The following is a 20142-nucleotide window of genomic DNA, read 5'->3' as shown; positions in this document are numbered from 1 at the left end:
AGATAAATTTACACCTACATGAATAAGAACTTTCACCAGTTTACTATCCACATATTAAACCTTTGCAATGTTGTCTCAACATACTTCCTCTGGTTTAACTAGAGCTTCCTCTTTGTGTGATCTCTTTTAATTTCCATGCCCAAAATAAAGTTTGCAATACCAAGATCTATCATGTCGAATTTAGAGGACAATTGGGTCTTCACATCCTATATATTTTTTGTGTCTTTTCTGATCAACATCATATCATCCACACACAAGACCAAATAAATTACATGATCATCAAGTAATTTATAATACACATAGTGATATGCTTTACTCCTCTCGAAGCCAAGTCCCTGTATATATGTATCAAATTTTTTATACCACATCCTTGATGATTGATTTAACCCATACAACGACTTATTTAACCTGGAGACTAGTTATTTCTTACCCTTCAGTACAAATCCTTTCGGTTGCTTCATGTAGATCTCTATATCCATGTGTTCCTCAAGAAGTCATCTATAAAAGAGACATAGTACATGTGAAAATTCCAAAACTGGAATCCTATTGTAGCAACTGGAATTTATTTTTCTAATTATTAATTATTTTAACAATGTATCTGCTACGACAAATATCATATAAATCACAATGAAACCTTCACAAATAAAAAAACTTTGGAAATAATAGCGATGGAAATTGAGAAAATACTAGTAAGCACACAATAAAAAGGACACTGATATTTTTGCACAAATCTCCCCGTAAAAACCCAACTTGGGAAATCAGTGCAGTAGTGAGGGTTTTTTTTATTATGTAGGAGTGAATTCTGAGTACAATCTATGGATTCCCAACTCGAAATCCAAACAACAAGAGAATCTGAGAAAAAATATTTTAAGGGAAATACCCTTCTTCCACAAGCAATCTTGGCACAACTTCCTTCATAAAACTCAACCTCCTAGACCCTCTGTGTTGATCCTATGATGTCAAACCTCCAACCTACCTCTGATGGAGTTTTTTTCTTGTCTCTACTGAGGAAATTTCCCCTCTGACACTTTGAACCCTCTACCCAACCTCTGGAATTGAGAACGAATTTATCTCCAGCAAATCGACCTGCTTTTTTCAAGCAATTGTGCAGTCCTCTGTGTTTCCTCTCTCGGAATAACTCGACCCTATTGCTACTGCCTCTTTAGGTCTGGAAAACTTCCTCTGGATCATTGTCCCTGTTGGGTCACTATAATACTAGTGATTACCCCATTACTATTGTAGTTGTATCCCTTATTAATATTGTTGTGCCCCTATTGTCCCCATATTGTTATTACTGTGCCCCATAGAATCCCTCTATTGTTATTTTTGTGGCTTTATATTATTATTGTTAGGTCGGCTGGGTTATATTGTGACTCCTTAGACTCCTATATATAGAAAGGAGGTTTTGTCATTTGAATCATCCAAGAATTGCTCATTCATGTAATGTAAAGGAGGTTTCCCCCTCGAAGACACTGAATTCTAAGGCGTTGATCTCTCTTTTCTATCTTTTTGTGAGCTGGTTTCATAACATTTAGTATCAGAGCTTTGGATTCTACGGTTTCGCTGCTCCAAACAGGTCATCGTGGCATTTTCACTATAATTTTTTTTTCTGCGACATTTCAAAAGCTAAAAAAAAACCCATTTGAGAAGAAATCACGTTTAATCTCAGGTCCGAATTTCAGAGCTTTTCGCGCTATATTTGCAGAGATATGATCTGAGGAAGTTGGTCTTTTTGCAGACTCCTGAATTACATTCCAAACAGGTGACCTGGGGAAAATTGTCATAACTTTCTCTCTGAGCATTGGATTGAAATTTCGTAAGAAGGTACAGAAAGAGGACAGATTGTAGTTTCTTGTATATATTTTTCAGAGCCAAAGGTCGAAACAGTGACTCGTGGCATGTCGTACAAGTTCGCTCTACTGAACTAGTCTATAATCAGGTCATCTTGGGAGATTGTGCATAACTCTTCCTTGGAGAATCCAATTTGGATCAGACTGGTGGCATTGGAAAGAGGACACAGAGGGCTACTACAGGTCACAATTTCAGAACTGGATGATCCAAAATTGCAGAGATACATCAGATTCAATATCAAGCTTCTACAAAGTGAAAAAAGGTGTGTAGTTTTTTTAAAATTTTTGCATAAGCTTGGTTTGAAAAATTAGTTTGAATCAGTAATTGATGCCCCGAGGAAAGAAAATGCAAACACCTAGTAAGAAACCTGAAAGCTCTAGCATGACTCATGAAGAAGAGGAAGAAATGCAACATGATATATCAAAATTACGAGACCAAGTGCAACAAGTGTCACTTGCACAAAAAGCAACAGAATCTAAGATGGATGGTTTAAGGAAAGATGTAGAAGCTAAGATGGATGGTTTAAAGAAAGGTGTAGAAGCTAAGATTGATTGTTTAAAGAAAGACATAGAAGCTAAGATGGATGGCATGGAAGTTAAGATAAATGGCATGGACGCTAAAATTGATGGCATGGATGATAAGATGGAAGAATTGAAGATAAATATGAATAAGTTGCTACAAGAAATGGTCACTAATGGTGAAAGGGTAGTAAAGGAAACTCATGATGAGAACAAAAGAAATGTTAATCATGATTCCATAGACTCTAATCTTTGATCGAAGACCCACCATATTCCAAAAATCGATATGAGGAAGTTTGATGGCAAGGATCCCACAACATGGATATTACAAATGGAGCAATTTTTCGATCTCAATAATGTGCAAAACACATAAAAGGTACGTATTGCAACTTTATATTTGGAACCAAATCAGTTTGTATGGTATCAATGGCTTTTCTCTCGTAAACAAATTATCACTTGGGCAATTTTTACGGAAGAATTGACAGCACATTATGAGGATACAAAAAGCAACACTTTTTTTATCCAATTGATAAGTCTCAAACAAAAGGGTTCAATAATGGAGCACATTGAGGAGTTCCAAAAATTGAAAATAAGGGTAAAAAATATTCTAGAGAAGCATAGGATTGATGTGTTCATAGGGACTTTAAAGGATAATATCCAACATGATGTTCGCCTTTGGGAACCTAATTCATTAGAGAAGGCATTCAGGTTAGCAAGAAAAATGGAAAGCAAAATTATGGCAACCAGGAAGCATACCATTCACAACTACAAAGATGGAAGTGTTGTTGCCCCTAGTCTTCCACAACCTATAAGGTTGACACCACAACAATTGGAAGAAAAAAGAGCAAAAGGGCTTTGTTACAATTGTGATAGCAAATACACCAAAGGTCATAAGTGTGTTGAGAAGAAATTATTATACATAGATTGTGAAGAGGAAGAATAAAAGGGGCAAGAAAGGTCAAAAGAAGAGGATATACTCCAGGAACAAAGCCTAGATAAAGAAGAAATGAATCCGACCATATCTTGTAATGCATTGGTGGGAATTACCACTCCTCAAACCATAAAGATAGAAGGACAAATCAAGAAGAAAAAGGTAATAGTGTTGATTGTGTTATCACAAAATCAAGCACTGAAAGGCTGATGATCAGGTAGACTCTGTGTAACTGTTTCAGACCAATCTTTTGACTAAGGCTTAGCCTCCTTAGCCTGAGAGGGCTCTCTCAAAAAGTTATTGATTTTGACTATTGATAAGATGGCTAACTCTTGTAAAGTGAATTTAACAAACAAGCTGGCTGGACAGACATTACAAAGACTTCCATTGGGCTTATGGAGTTAATCATACTTCAGTAAACTATAACACTGCTCATGCATAGAAGTCAGGGCATGTGATGTTTAAATACTCAAAACAACATCTCATAGAAAACCTCAGTTTACAAATACACACAGGAAATCAGAGCAGCATAAGTGAATTCTGAGTGATTGTGTATTTATACAACTGTAAAAACATTAAGGATAAAGCAAAACCACATATCTTGAGCATTGAAACACTGTATGAATCCTGAGAAGAAAAGCAGCAAATTGTATTACTGAAACTGAGTTTTTACACAAGCCAAAATAATACTCTGTTTTCTCAAATATCCAACCCTTTGTACATCAGCTCTTCTGCTATATATAGAGCTCTTTACACAACTTAGATTCCTCTTCTAGGATGAGGAAAATTCGAATTCTACCTGACCTGACACCTAATGACACTCAAAACTAACTATTAAATGCAAATGACACCTAACTAGCAGTCCTAGAGACCTAATACCACTAGGAGTGTAACTCCTTATCATGATTCAACAACCTTATCTAAGCATTTAAAGCATTATTTGACACCTAAAACTCCATGAAGTCGAATTTGATGAAGCCTCCCACGTGGTCATCTGACTGCTGAAGACAAACCCTAGAAATTAGGGAACATGTTTCCCTGTTTTTAGGTTTAGATCCTTGAAAATTGCAAAGCCTTTATCTCTTCATCCGTGACACATTTTACGAAACTGAAGGAGGTTTTTGTAGCTCATATTGTCCAGAACAAAAACCTCTCCTGGTTTTTGAAAATATTTCTCCAGCTGTCCAGAAACTGTCCTTGAAAAACACGTGGCAAACAAGAAAAATCCGTTTTCTGAAATTAGGGTTTCAAAGAAAGCTTATTATCTCCCAACTGAAAACACTTATGAAGAAATTGAGATAGGTTATTGTAGTAGGAGATTTGATGAAGATAAAACTCCTTCATAATTCCAAAATACCCTTTCATGTGACCAGAAACTGATCTTGAAAAAGACTGCTAAAACCAGTAGACAAAGCTTGACTTTCAGCAGTTTCGTAGCGCAAGTTTAACCATAAATTCCTCCCACCTCAGAACGAATTTGAAGAAAATGAAAGAGGTTTTTGTAGTGCAGCATGTTAGGAAGAAAATCCTCTTTCAGTTTGCAAAATTGAGTTCTCAGCTGCTCTGGAAAGCTTCTGGAAGTTACCTAGTAAAACAGTTTTTTCTGCTGAAACAGGCTGCTACAGGGGTTTCGCAGCGCGCTGCGAAAACACTGATTTCGTAGCGCAAAACAGGATTTTTACACTGTCTGCGCTACGAAAACGTGGATTCGTAGCTAGTTTCAAAATTTCTCCGAAATTATGTGAGATATGTCTTCTAAACACATGGTGAGGCTTCTAGGACATGGAATGAGGCTATCAAACTTTATTTGAAGATGGACATGAGACTCTAACCCTATGACTTAGAATTTAAAACATAAAAATGACTTGACCATGACTAATATAAGAATTGAGAAAACATGTAAGTTGTCCAAACTTTTTAAGGAAGTTTTTCAGTGATAACAGTGGCTCCACTAGGGATAGTGTGCCCTTGTGGTACATTAAGAACCTGTAGCTCCAGTGCCGCTATCCATCCTTTAGAAGAAAACTTTGAACTTCTGCCCAATTTGCTCCTCAAGCCTTGAATGATTTTTTGTAAGAAGAATTCAAACTGTACCTACTGAAATAGATGCTCAGTCAACCTACCCTGAGCTTATTTGCACATTCCTACCTACCCTATCAGCTGCAATCTCCACTTGTAGCTCAAGGAACATGAAACTTCCAATAAAGCCAATCAATTGTCCTTTCTGATATGGGAGGCTCTTGACTGCATTCAACCTCAAAATAACCATGATAGTGAGATGACCAAATCAACTTATAATGTACCTGATCTTCATAATGCAAATGAAAATGAAATACTGGTGTGCAAAGCTTTGCCATGTATTCACTTATAGGGTCAAAGAAGACATGGTTATTTTGATGATCATAAGAACACTCTACATCTTTAGACAACTGATTCTCAACCACACAAAATTCCTTTGATGTGCTATCCAACTGCCTTTCTAAATGATGCCCACAAACAATGTAATTTTCTTCATTATAAAGATCATTCTTTGATTCTAGCTGCTGCAAGGAATCACAAAAATGAACAACCTTTTCCTCCGCCTGAGGGTCATAGAAAATTTCCTCCAGTATTTCTTTTTGCTGTGTGTAATCATTTTCATCTTCATTATGATTCGAAGACTGAGAAGTTTGCTGCATCTCTACATCAATCTCAAAGGATGTAATATGATTTTCATAAGTAAACCCCTGTTGATCTTCATGCTGCATTTCATGAGATGTTATACTTTCTTCTTGGTGCTGAAATGCATTGTTATGAAGAGCCTCTAAAATTTCTTCATCCATAAATTCATCATCATCATAACAATCCTCCAAGTACTGAATAAGACTTAAAGAATGTCTACAGCAATCTTTGAGCAACAATAAGGAAGGATGACATTCTTTATACATGTCATAGAACACATCATGGAAATCAGCAAGAGAATATATTGAACCATTTTCCAAACCTTTATACCAAGACCATGCCTTTCCTTCTAAAGTGGTCATAAACATCTTCATGAGACAATCCTCAGGAAAGTGAACCTTAAGACTGCGTACATGCATATGAAACCTAACCAAATGAAGAGCAGCATTGTCTTTCTTTTCATCTTTGAATATCGGAAGATCCTCTAACCAATCAACCTTTGGCATAGGATTTGGAAAACCAGGGATATGAGACCGATTCATAGGAGCATACCTGGCATTCATTCTTGCAGTGGAACTCATCTTGAAACTTCATCAAGCTACTGATCTTCTAGCAGTGGAGTCACCTTCCAATTTGTTATTTGATGTGTGGAGTCGCCAAGGTAGTTTTGCAGCCTCAAAAAGATGTCTGAGCTCCTGCTACCTTCAGAAGTTCAGCCTCTTAATTTCGGGAATGAATAGACTTCAGGCTCCCGGCAGACGCACCAAAATGTTATCACAAAATCAAGCACTGAAAGGCTGCTGATCAGGTAGACTCTGTGTAACTGTTTCAGACCAATCTTTTGACTAAGGCTTAGCCTCCTTAGCCTGAGAGGGCTCTCTCAAAAAGTTATTGATTTTGACTATTGATAAGATGGCTAACTCTTGTAAAGTGAATTTAACAAACAAGCTGGCTGGACAGACATTACAAAGACTTCCATTGGGCTTATGGAGTTAATCATACTTCAGTAAACTATAACACTGCTCATGCATAGAAGTCAGGGCATGTGATGTTTAAATACTCAAAACAACATCTCATAGAAAACCTCAGTTTACAAATACACACAGGAAATCAGAGCAGCATAAGTGAATTCTGAGTGATTGTGTATTTATACAACTGTAAAAACATTAAGGATAAAGCAAAACCACATATCTTGAGCATTGAAACACTGTATGAATCCTGAGAAGAAAAGCAGCAAATTGTATTACTGAAACTGAGTTTTTACACAAGCCAAAATAATACTCTGTTTTCTCAAATATCCAACCCTTTGTACATCAGCTCTTCTGCTATATATAGAGCTCTTTACACAACTTAGATTCCTCTTCTAGGATGAGGAAAATTCGAATTCTACCTGACCTGACACCTAATGACACTCAAAACTAACTATTAAATGCAAATGACACCTAACTAGCAGTCCTAGAGACCTAATACCACTAGGAGTGTAACTCCTTATCATGATTCAACAACCTTATCTAAGAATTTAAAGCATTATTTGACACCTAAAACTCCATGAAGTCGAATTTGATGAAGCCTCCCACGTGGTCATCTGACTGCTGAAGACAAACCCTAGAAATTAGGGAACATGTTTCCCTGTTTTTAGGTTTAGATCCTTGAAAATTGCAAAGCCTTTATCTCTTCATCCGTGACACAGTTTACGAAACTGAAGGAGGTTTTTGTAGCCCATGTTGTCCAGAACAAAAACCTCTCCTGGTTTTTGAAAATATTTCTCCAGCTGTCCAGAAACTGTCCTTGACAAACACGTGGCAAACAGGAAAAATCCGTTTTCTGAAATTAGGGTTTCAAAGAAAGCTTATTATCTCCCAACTGAAAACACTTATGAAGAAATTGAGATAAATTATTGTATTAGGAGAGTTGATGAAGATAAACCTCCTTCATAATTCCAAAATACCCTTTCATGTGACCAGAAACTGATCTTGAAAAAGACTGCTAAAACCAGTAGACAAAGCTTGACTTTCAGCAGTTTCGTAGCGCAAGTTTAACCATAAATTCCTCCCACCTCAGAACGAATTTGAAGAAACTGAAAGAGGTTTTTGTAGTGCAGAATGTTAGGAAGAAAATCCTCTTTCAGTTTGCAAAATTGAGTTCTCAGCTGCTCTGGAAAGCTTCTGGAAGTTACCTAGTAAAATAGTTTTTTCTGTTGAAACAGGCTGCTACAGGGTTTCGCAGCGCGCTGCGAAAACACTGATTTCATAGCGCAAAACATGATTTTTACACTGTCTGCGCTACGAAAACGTGGATTCGTAGCTAGTTTCAAAATTTCTCCGAAATTATGTGAGATATGTCTTCTAAACACATGGTGAGGCTTCTAGGACATGGAATGAGGCTATCAAACTTTATTTGAAGATGGACATGAGACTCTAACCCTATGACTTAGACTTTAAAACATAAAAATGACTTGACCATGACTAATACAAGAATTGAGAAACCATGTAAGTTGTCCAAACTTTTTAAGGAAGTTTTTCAGTGATAACAGATTGATTCAGGAAGTAACCACAATTTTATTCATTGTAAGGTAGCAAAAGAATTGAATTTCTTCTTTTATCCAGCACCAGAGTGTCAAGTGATGGTTGCAAATGGAGGAACAATAAATTGCTCTGGAAAGTGCCATAATATCAAGCTATCCATGGGAGAATATGTATTGACTAGCCCAATGCTTTCCATTCCAATGGGAGGTGTTGATGTTGTACTAGGAGTCCAATGGCTACAATCCTTCGGTACAATAGTTTTTAATTTTCAAGAACTTTTCATGAAATTTTCTGTGGAAGGAAAGGAAGTTGAATTAAGGGGTATTGCAAGGAAACCGGGAAAGATAATCAGCTCTAACGGTATGACAAAGCTTCTAAAAAAGGAACAAAGAGGTGTAATTGCACAATTATGTTCGCTAGATGTTTCCACGTTAGAATCATCTATTTCTCCAGATCTCCAAAAATTCTTTGACAATCATTCCAAGGTATTTGAGACTCCCAAAGGTCTCCCACCTATTCGTGATCATGATCATGCTATTCATCTGATTCCAGGATAAGTGTTCCTCCAAACATCAAGCCGTACAGATATCCCTATGCCCAAAAGAGTGAAATTGAACGTATGGTTGCAGAAATGCTAGAGGCTGGTATAATTCAACCGAGTCAAAGTTCTTTCTCTACTCTAGTAGTGTTGGTGCACAATAAGGATGGATCATGGCGCATGTGTCCGGATTATAGGGAGCTCAACAAGCTCACTATTAAAGATAAGTTTCCCATTCTTGTCATTGATGAATTACTGGATGAATTGCATGGATCAATTTACTTCACCAAGTTGGATCTTCGTTCATGATATCATCAAATCAAAATGAAGACTGAAGACATTCCAAAAACAACATTAGAACCCATGAGGGTCATTATGAATTTTTGGTCATGCCTTTTGGCCTTACCAATGCACCTTCAACATTTCAAGGTTTGATGAATTCCATTTTCAAACCATTCCTTAGAAAATTTGTGTTAGTATTTTTTGATGATATACTAATCTACAACAAGTCTTGGAAGGATCATGTTGAACATGTTGACAGGGTGCTACAACTATTGGAGGAGAAACAATTATATGCAAAAAGATCCAAATGTTTCTTTGGAGTACAAGAGGTGGAATATTTGGGTCATATTGTATCTCATGAAGGAGTTAAGGTAGACCCTAGCAAAATTAAAGCCATTAAGGAATGGAAAATCCCCACATCCATAAAGCATCTGTGAGGATTTCTCGGGTTGGCAGGGTATTATTGCAAGTTTGTTAAGAATTATGGGAGAATAGCAGCACCTCTAAGAACATTATTGAAGATAGATGCATTTTCATGGACTCCAGAAGCAACAAAGGCTTTCGAGCATCTTATATAGGCAATGTGTCAAGCACTGGTCTTAGCTACACCAGACTTCACAAAAACCTTTATTGTGGAATGTGATGCTTTAGGAAATGGAATTGGTGCTGTTTTAATGCAAGATGAAAGACCCATTGCTTTTGAAATTCATCCAATCAAGGGAAATTTTTTACACAAAGCTATTTATGAGAAGGAAACGTTGGCAATACTCCATGCACTTAAGAAATTGCGACCCTACCTAATGGGAAGACACTTCAAGGTAAAAACAGATCATGATAGCCTTAAATAATTTTTAGAACAAAGATTATCCTCTAAAGAGCAACAAAAGTGGGTCACAAAGATGTTGGGTTATGACTTTGAAATTATCTACAAAAAAGGGAAGCAAAATGTGGTGGCAGATGCACTCTCAGAAAAGGATGAGGATGTGGAAGCATTGTTGTGCGCCATTTCTATTATCCAACCAGATTGGATAAACAAAGCAAGGGAGGAATGGAAGAATGACGAAGAAGTGTGGGCACTTATTAGAAAGTTACAACAAGACTCCAGTACGTCTGATACATTTAGCTGGCAAAATGATTCGTTATGGTACAAAGATCGCTTATACCTCTGTAATAATTCCCAGCTAAAACAAAATATTCTTATGGAATTGCACACTTCTCCCTTAGGAGGGCACTCGGGATTTTTAAAAACTTACCACAGGGTTAAGAAGGAATTTTTTTGGGAGGGCCTTAAATCAGATATTCAAAAGTTTGTGGCAGAATGTTTGGTTTGCCAACAAAATAAAGTTGAAACAATTAAGACACCGGGTCTATTACAACCTTTATCCATTCCAAGCCAACGTCGGGAGGAGGTTTCAATGGATTTTATCACAGGTTTACCCAAGTCTGAGGGAAAGAGTGTCATCATGGTGGTAGTTGACAGACTTACCAAGTATGCACACTTTTGTGCATTATCACATCCATTTAAATCTAGTACAGTTTCTACTGCATTTATGGAAACAATTCAAAAGCTACATGGAAACCCAAAGATTATTGTAAGTGACAGAGATCCCATTTTCACTGGAAATTTTTGGACAGAATTATTTTCTTGTCTTGGTACTCAGTTAGCTCATAGCTCATCTTATCATCCTCAATCTGATGGGCAAACTGAGATAGTAAACAAATGTTTGGAAGGATATCTTTGTTGCTTTGTATCTGATAAACAGACACAATGGGTCAAATGGTTGCCTCTGGCTGAATGGTTGTATAACACTTCCTTCCATACAGCAACAAAAATGACCCCATTTATGGAACTTTATGGATATCAGCCACCATCCATCACATCATATTTAAGAGAAAATTCTAAGGTTCAAGCAGTGGAACATCACATCGAACATCAACAACAAGTCCTCCAACTCTTAAAGGATAACCTCGTGTTGACATAGAATAGAATGAAACAACAGGCAGATCAACATCACAGTGAAAGAAGTTTTGATGTAGGTGATTGGGTATTCCTATGGCTACAACCATATAAGCAAATGTCCCTCAAGCAAGCTAAGAAGGATAATAAATTATCACCAAAGTATTATGGTCTGTACAAGGTGTTGCAAAAGATTGGTACTATGGCATACAAATTGGAGCTTCCTGCAGCGTCTTGATTACACCTAGTTTTCCATGTTTCATGTTTAAAGAAGGTTATAGGTGACAAGCTCCCAGTTCAAACAATATTACTTAACTTGACGAGGAAGGAAAAACTATATTGGAACCAGAAGCAGTCACAGAAACAAGAACTCGACAGTTACAAAATCGATCAATTTCGGAGTATCTTATCAAGTGGAAGAACTTATCCGCTGAAGATTCCACATGGGAGGATGAGAATTTTATACAGAATCATCCAGAACTACTCAAGCGTTGAGGACAACACTTTTTTGAAGGAGAGGGGCATATTGGGTCCCTATAATACTAGTGATTACCCCATTACTATTGTAGTTGTATCCCTTATTAATATTGTTGTGCCCCTATTGTCCCCATATTGTTTTTACTGTGCCCCATAGAATCCCTCTATTGTTATTTTTGTGGCTTTATATTATTATTGTTAGGTTGGCTGGGTTATATTGTGACTTAGCCATATCTCCTAAGTTTACACTTAGGAAATATTTAAAAATTGACTAATAATCTAATTAAGCCATGTAGGAATTTATAGGGTAAGTTCCTCAGATAAAACACCAAAGGAAACCACTCACAAACAGATCATAGATCAATACACCAGTATTCTTGACGTGGTCAAAACCCTCAAAGAGGGAAACAATCCATAGCTGGAGCCAACACGGCGACTTCAGGCAATTTATTAATGTAAAAGAAAGAAAATTTACATAAGCTTCTCTCATGAACGGTCACCTTACAAATGACCCTCCATGCTCTTTAAATAGATATCATGGACCAATCAGGTGTTAATCCACGAATCAAGTGTCGTAATACCGAGGAGAGAATGAACCATAGGATCATTCATGTCTAGAACATATCGTGACCATCAGATTGTAAGTTGCAAAAGTGCATAATAAAGAAACACACTTTACCTAACTCTACACTAGACCAAGTTATACTTAACTATTTCCTATGTGTCGAAATATCCTAACATCCCCCCTTAAGAAAAACTTGGGATAGAATTAAAGGATGTACAAATATGACACAATAGGAGAAGGAAGGGGGCATTAGAGCCTATCCCCCCTTAGTGACAACTTCCTGAACTCCAACCATAAATCTAAGTTTAGTAAACTTCACCTCTGTTAGAGCCTTTGTAAAGATGTATGCAACTTGATCATCAGTTGAACAATATTGCACTTCAAGAACATGGTCATGAATGATCTTTCTGATGAAGTGCATGTGTAGTTCAATGTGTTTGTTGCGCTGATGTTGGACTGGATCTTTGCATAGTTGAATGGCACTTTTATTATCACACCAAAGTGTAGTCGGATGATGTTGCTGAAAACCAAACTCTGACAGGATCTAACGAAGCCACATGGATTCCTTACTAGCTTCTACGACACCACGATACTCTAGTTCTGCTGAAGAAAGAGAAATGTCACTTTGTTTCTTGCAAGCCCATGTAATAGGTCCAGAACCAAGAGTGAAGAAATAACCTGCAATAGACTTCTGATCATCAGGGTCACCAGCCCAATCGAAATCAGTGAAACCAACCAATAGAGGAGATGCTTCTGCACTAATCCCAAATGAACTGTACCTCGAACATAATGAAGTATTCTTTTAGCTGCTTTCCAATGACTTTCATGTGGGTTTTTCATAAACCAAGGAATAAGACCAACAGAAAAGGAAATGCCAGGACGAGTATGGGTCAGATACAAATGTTTTCCTACAAGCTGATGGTATAAGGTAACAAGTGACTGAAAGGTTGGCTCCAGAATGAAAGGGAGAAGGGGCTGGCTTACATTCTTCCATGTGAAAGTGGCATAGAATATCACAAGCATACTTGGACTGGGAAAGGGAAATACCTTCCTTGGATTGTAAGACTTGAAGACCATGAAAATAATGCAAGTGTCCTAAGTCTGTCATTTCAAACTTCTTTTTAAGGTTGGACTTCACATGGTTTATAAGGTTTGGATCACTACCAGTAAGGATAATATCATCACCATAAAGAACAAGAATGATAAGAGACTTACCCACTTTCTTGGTGTAGATAGTATTGTCATAATGACACCTAGAAAAGCTAGTATCTAAAAGAAAGCTATCCATTTTGTCATACCAAGCCCAAGGGGTTTGCTTGAGACCATAAACAGATTTCTTAAGCTGACATACAAGGCTACAGTCTGTTTGTATAAATCTTGGAGGTTGTTCCATATATATTTCTTCATGCAAGTCCCCATGCAAGAAGGCAGATTTAACATCCATCTGATGGACTTCCCATTTGAAAGAGGCAGCAAGGGAAAGAAAAAGGCGGATAGAGTTCATTTTGGCAATAGGGGAGAAGGTTTCAGCATAGTCAATGCCTTCAACTTGTGAAAAACCCTTAACAACAACACGAGCTTTATGTTTATCAACTTTTCCATCTGGTCCAAACTTGGTTCTGTAAATCCATTAGCATCTAACAAGTTTTCGTCCCTTTGGAAGAGGAACAATATCCCATGTATCATTTGCCAATAATGAACAATATTCGTCACTGAAGTTTGAGCCAGTAAAGAAGAGGCTCTATCAAACTGAGAACGTATGTGACGCTGATATATAGGATCACCTGCAAGATAACCTGCTGCATCCCGAGTTGCGCGGACCCATTTGGAAGCTGAGGAGCTGAAGGAGGATCCCGAGAAGGTGGGGGAGGATTGTCATCCTCGCTGTCATCATCTGAAGAAGAGATATTTTTAGAAGTATAAGGGATAGAGAGAGGTGGCACATCCGCTAAACTAGGCTCGTAGGCCAATATATTTTCAGCAAACTTTACATCTCTTCCAATGATAACATTTTTAGATTTAGCTGGAAGAAGTCTACATCCTTTGACATCTTCAGAATATCCAACAAAAATACATTTTTCACTCTTAGGTTCTAATACTTTATGTTTCTCATCAGGAATATGGGCCCATGCTTCACTTCCAAAAACACGAAAGTGACTTACATCTGGTTTAATTGAGCTCCATGCTTCTTCTAGAATGATATTCTTTAAAACATTAGTAGGAGTGTGATTTCCTATGTAATTTGCACAGTTAATTGCTTCTACCCAAAAATTAAGACTAAGCCCTTTAGATTGAAGCATACAATTATCCATTTCCTTTAAGGTGCGATTCTTCCTTTCAGCTACACCATTTCGTTGTGGAGGATATGGAACAGTATGTTGCATTTGAATTCCATGCTCAGTGCAAAATTTGATGATTTTGTTGTTAACATATACTCCGCCATTATCAAATCTTAGCTTAAGAATTTGATGTCTAGATTGTTTCTCAACAAAGGCCTTAAAGGCCAGGAACATGTTAAATACTTCACTCTTGAGTTTTAAGAAGTATACCCAAGTGCGTTTAGAAAAATCATCAATGAAAGTTAAGAAATACTTGTAGCCAGAGAATGAAACCACTGGAAGTGGACCACATAAATCACTATACACAAGTTGTAAAGGGGTTGAGGCATGCCAAGAGGCACAGTTTTCAAAACTATCCCAATGATGTTTTCTGAGTACACATCAAGAACAAACAACATCTGTGCAAGATACCATAGGAAGACCTGTCACCATATTTTCTTTACATAGATTTTGAAGGGAATGATAGTTTAAGTGACCAAATCACTCATGCCAAAGTTTGCTCACTTCATCATTATGAGCAACAAATACCGAGGGAAGAGTTGATGACCCAAAGTTGTTAAAATTATACAACCTTGTAGAATCATCAACAATTCCAGTAACTAAAATTTGTCTAGGACCTCTTAGGTCCTTAATTACAACATTGTGAGGTGAAAATTCAATGGTTTTACTTTCACCTGAATGAGTTATCTGATATACAGATAGAAGGTTGCCGGATAAGGTTGGAACACATAATACATCATTACCATCTCTAGGTGGAATTTCAAAAAATGATATTTGGGTTTTGGATATCTCATGTATTCTAGTATCTCCACCAAATTTCATGGCTACAACACATTCGATGCTACAAAACCTAACACTCCCTCTTAGCAAGGAATGTGTTCTAGTGTTGCACATCTTGCCATAACAACCTGTCTCTATATCACCTCTTGTCACACTACTGATGTCTAAGTACTGTGACTACCTGCCACTTTACACCAACCACTGCACAACTATGGTGTTGCATCTGTCTTTCTGCTGACCCTGTTGTACTGCTGCCAACACTGCATCTACATTGCAACTCTGTCATTGTTGCAACTGAAAAGCATCCAAAATATTGAATCAATTGTGTTCGATATGATGCATCTATCTCCCAAGTCGTTACTACTACTAGCCTCTGCACATCACTAAAGTACATGTGTCACTTCCAACTTTGCACTAAGCCACCTGCTCTGATGTAAACACTGCACTGCGCTCCTCAGCATCTGACTACTACTAGTCTGCAACTGTCACTCTAAAACTGACTGCATCAATTGCAAGTGATCCATCCTACTACTAAATATTGTGGGCTCCTGTAGCTAGGTAATGATCCATTAGGTGGAATCCTTAAGGATCCTTCCCAAATATGTAGCTCTTTGGGGCTACAACTCCAAGTCACCCCACCTCACTCCTAGAGGTATGTGGGAAATCATAGCGAAGTCTTCCTCCAACCTGGAGGATAACTTATCTATCTCAACATGTGTTGTTTCCTAGTCCTGCTTCTCCTATATGTCCTTATTTCTCAGAGGAAACTCAATACTGTAGTGGCCAAACTCACCACAACTGAAACACTTGAACTTAGATAGGTCCTTCTTCCTCTTTCTTTGCTCCCCTTTTCCCTAATTGGGACCCTTAGATGCAAGGGCCACATTCTCCCCATCATTCACCACCTTTTGTTCGCTACTACTACTCCCACCGATGGAGCTCTTCAGCAAAGCTCTTCTCAACTCCTCCTCCTGCAAATCGGCCCACATTCTATCCCATCCCGGCGGTGTGTCTCTGCCTAATACACTTTGGATGAAGACTTTCCAATCGTTTGAGACGCTATTGAGTTCTAATCGTACTAGCTCTGAAGGTTGAGGCGATGCCCCAACAACTGAAAGTTGGTCTCGAACCTCCTGAATCCTAGTGAGGAAAGGATCTATGTCTTCCCCTTTTTTCATCCTAATGCATCTTAGCTTCTCCTCTAGGAACTTCTTTCACTGCTCGGAAGTATCCTGGTATAACGTGGAGAGAGCATCCCACAATTTTTTGGTCGTTCCCTTGGCCACTTTGTGTGAGAGTATATGGTCCTGGACTCCATCCAAGATCAACAACTTCACCTTCGCCATTTCCTTCCTATATTATTTTAGTTGATCCTCATCCTGGGGATTTTCCACAACATTGTCTATGTAGAGCTTCAGGCCATATTCATCAAATATGAAGGACATCCTGGGCTTCCAAATGACATAGTTAGAGGAATTCTCCAACCTATCCTGATCTCTAATCCTTGTTGTGACCATCTCAAAAATTATCGAAAACTCTTGCTTTCCCTATGCTCGACTGCTGCTTTGTTATTCACACCCCCTTTTGGAATTCATGGCTCTACTAGTTGCTACTACCAATCTGCAACTGGAAATTTGAACTTCGGAGACTCGAAGTTCCTAGAGGATGCCATGTTTGCTTTTCTCTTCCACACGACATTGGTTCTATAGCTGAAAAACCCTTTGTGTCCAACCAGAAATCTTCTTAGCAAAAATATGAGCTGCAATTGCTCCCTCTTACTGCTGGAATCACAATCCTAGGCAAATCGAAATTTTTGCACCCCTGCAACTGAAAATTGAACTACTGACCCAACAATTCAGCATTCATGTTTGAGAACTGTGATGCCTTAATAATTTCGGCCTACTGCTCCCTTTGAGCAATGAAATTCTCTCCTCTATTTTTGAGCTTCCTGGCTAATCATTAACGCTCTGATACCATGTGAAAATTACAAAAGTAGAATCCTATTGCAGTAACTAGAATTTATTTTTCTACTTGTTCATTATTTTAACAATTGATATACTATAACAAATATCAAATAAATCACATTGCAACCTTCAAAAATAAAATACTACGGAAATAATAGCACTGGAAACTGAGAAAATACTGGCACACACAAAATAAAAATGACACTGTTATTTTTGTACAAATGTCCCCGGAAAAACCCAACTTCGGAAAACCAATGCAGTAGTGAGGATTTTTATTATTATGCAACAGTGAGTTCTGAGTACAATCTATGGATTCCCAACTGGAAATCCAAACAACAACATGGGAAAAAATATTTTAAGGGAAATACCCTTCTTCAACAAGAAATCCCAACACAACTTCCTTCAGAAAATTCGACCTCCTAGACCCTCTGTGTTAGCCTCTACGCTACTCTACATAGATACTATGACATCAAGCCTCCAACCTGCCTTTGATGAAGCTGTTATGTCTGTCTTTGCTGAGGAAATCACCTCTCTGACACTCTGGACCCTTTGTTTGGCCTCTAGAACTGAGAACAAATTTCTCTCCAGCAAATTGAACTCCTTTCTGAAGCAATTACGTAGTCCTTTGCGCTGCCTCACTGGGAATAACTCGGCCCTCTTGCTATTGCCTCTTCAGATCTAGAAAACGTCCTTTGGATCACTGTCCTTGCCCCTCACTATCTCTGCTGCCTCACTGAAGCTCGAACTCTCTGGAAACTGACTATTGCTACTCTGCAAAATCAAATTCTCCAAGTGACTTTGGTGCATTCTCCATCACCACATTGATCCCTTCTTATATCTTCTTGTTGGCACTCCAACGGCTAAGATTAAATCTTAACCAATGGCTCAGATCATTTTTGGATCGATCCGTGTAAGTTTCTAGATAATTCTCACCTTGACTTAATTAATTCTGATTAATTAGCCATATTTCCTAAGTTTAGACTTGGGAAATATTTAAAAATTGGCTAATAATCTAATTAAGCCATCTCTAGATGGAATTTCCAGAAACGATTTCTCGGTTTTGGAGATCTCATGTATTCTAACCTCTCCACCAAATTTCGTGGCTAGAAAACATCTGATGCTACAAAAACTAACAGTACACAGATTTACCTAGTGATGGAACTGACACAGGTCCAAACATATCACTATGCACAAGCTCTAATATTCCTTCTGCCCTCGTCGAACCAAAGGGAAAACTCACTCAATTCCGCTTCCCATATACACAATGTTCACAAAAATCAAAATCCAAAGAGCAAGTAGACATACATTCTACCATAACATTACCATTTAGTATCTAAAGGCCCTTTTCTCTAATATGTCACAATTTTTTATGCCACAACATAGCCTTTTCACCAAAGGCTACAAGATTTTCCGTTACAGTTTCAGGAACAAAAGGACTATTCCACCCATCAATAACAATACTACCTAGAAGATATACATAGTTTCGATCTAAACTCTCCTCATCAATACCAGTGCTCCTCGAATCATCTTGCAGATGTCTTTCTCGAACATTATCTTTACACCTACATCATCCATATTGCTTATAAAAATTAGATTTCTAGCCAATCTTGATCCCTAAAATGTGCAGAACACTAGGAAGTTTTCTGCACATGGTATTGACCCATGGTATTGTAAACAAGAGCTATTTACAAGTTAAGGTTTTCATGCTAAAGTGACATTGAATCTCCACGATTAAGAATATTGTTACATGTTTTCTAAAATGTATATATGTTAACTCATACATTAATTAATCTGGGCATTGATTTTTATGATTTTTTTAAAATTGGGAAAAGTGAGATGTATAAAGAGATAAGTGTTTTGATGTGCATCATGGATTAATGCGTATTGGGGTTTACAAACCATTTAATTTATATGGTTGTTCCAGCAAAAATATTATATTAGTTGAGACTATCTTAAAAGTAGTTATATCCTTTCTACTTTCTTAATTCAAAATAATTGTTAAACACACATGGGAGCAAGAACAATATGAAAGATAAATCATGAGAGTACACTTTTTATTAACAAGAGATATACATTTATAGTACATTATGTGACCGTTGGGTTTCACATCCCAAGGTCTCTTGGACTCCTTTTGTCCATTCGGCTTCCACACTAACCCATTGAGGATTAGGTGTCTAACATTCCCCCCCTTAATCCGAAGGGTTATGTATGAGTCCAAGAAGAGAGTTGTAGTACAAAATGTGCAAAAATGCATGGCAGCACTAGGTTGAATGTGCTCTCTGAAATGTTGGTATAAAGGGTGGTGGTTTAAGGATGACCACCAACACTGGAACGCTTAGTGCAGTTCCCGGAACTCTTCCAATACTGGCAAGAAGCTGAAGTCTTCTGCTAGGGGAAGTGCTCCTATTGTTTTGAAGAGGGAAACCTTCAACCATGAAAGGGAGGCCTCACCTCACATAAAAGGGAGAACTTCAACTTGAAAAGGGAAGTCTCAACGTGTGGTGGTTTAAGGATGACCAACAACTCTGGAATGCTTAATGCAATTCCTGGAACTCTTCCAAAACTAGCAAGAAGTTGAAGTCTTCTGCTTGAGGAAGTGTTCTCAATTTTGTTCCTGGAATTCTTCCAAAACTGGCAAGAAGTTGAAGTCTTCTGCTAGAGGAAGTGTCCCAGATTGCCAACTGAAGGCATGCTCAGGGTCATCTTTGTCTCTGGCTACAACTCTGAAACTGGTGTGGCAGGTTGTGGCTCAGG

The sequence above is a fragment of the Pinus tabuliformis genome, chromosome X (genome assembly GCF_031772625.1).
Source record: "Pinus tabuliformis cultivar Carrire ecotype Pingquan chromosome X, CPIR1, whole genome shotgun sequence".
Taxonomy (NCBI): Eukaryota; Viridiplantae; Streptophyta; class Pinopsida; order Pinales; family Pinaceae; genus Pinus; species Pinus tabuliformis.
The sequence above is the reverse complement of the archived record's forward strand: the minus strand, read 5'-3'. Positions refer to the sequence as shown.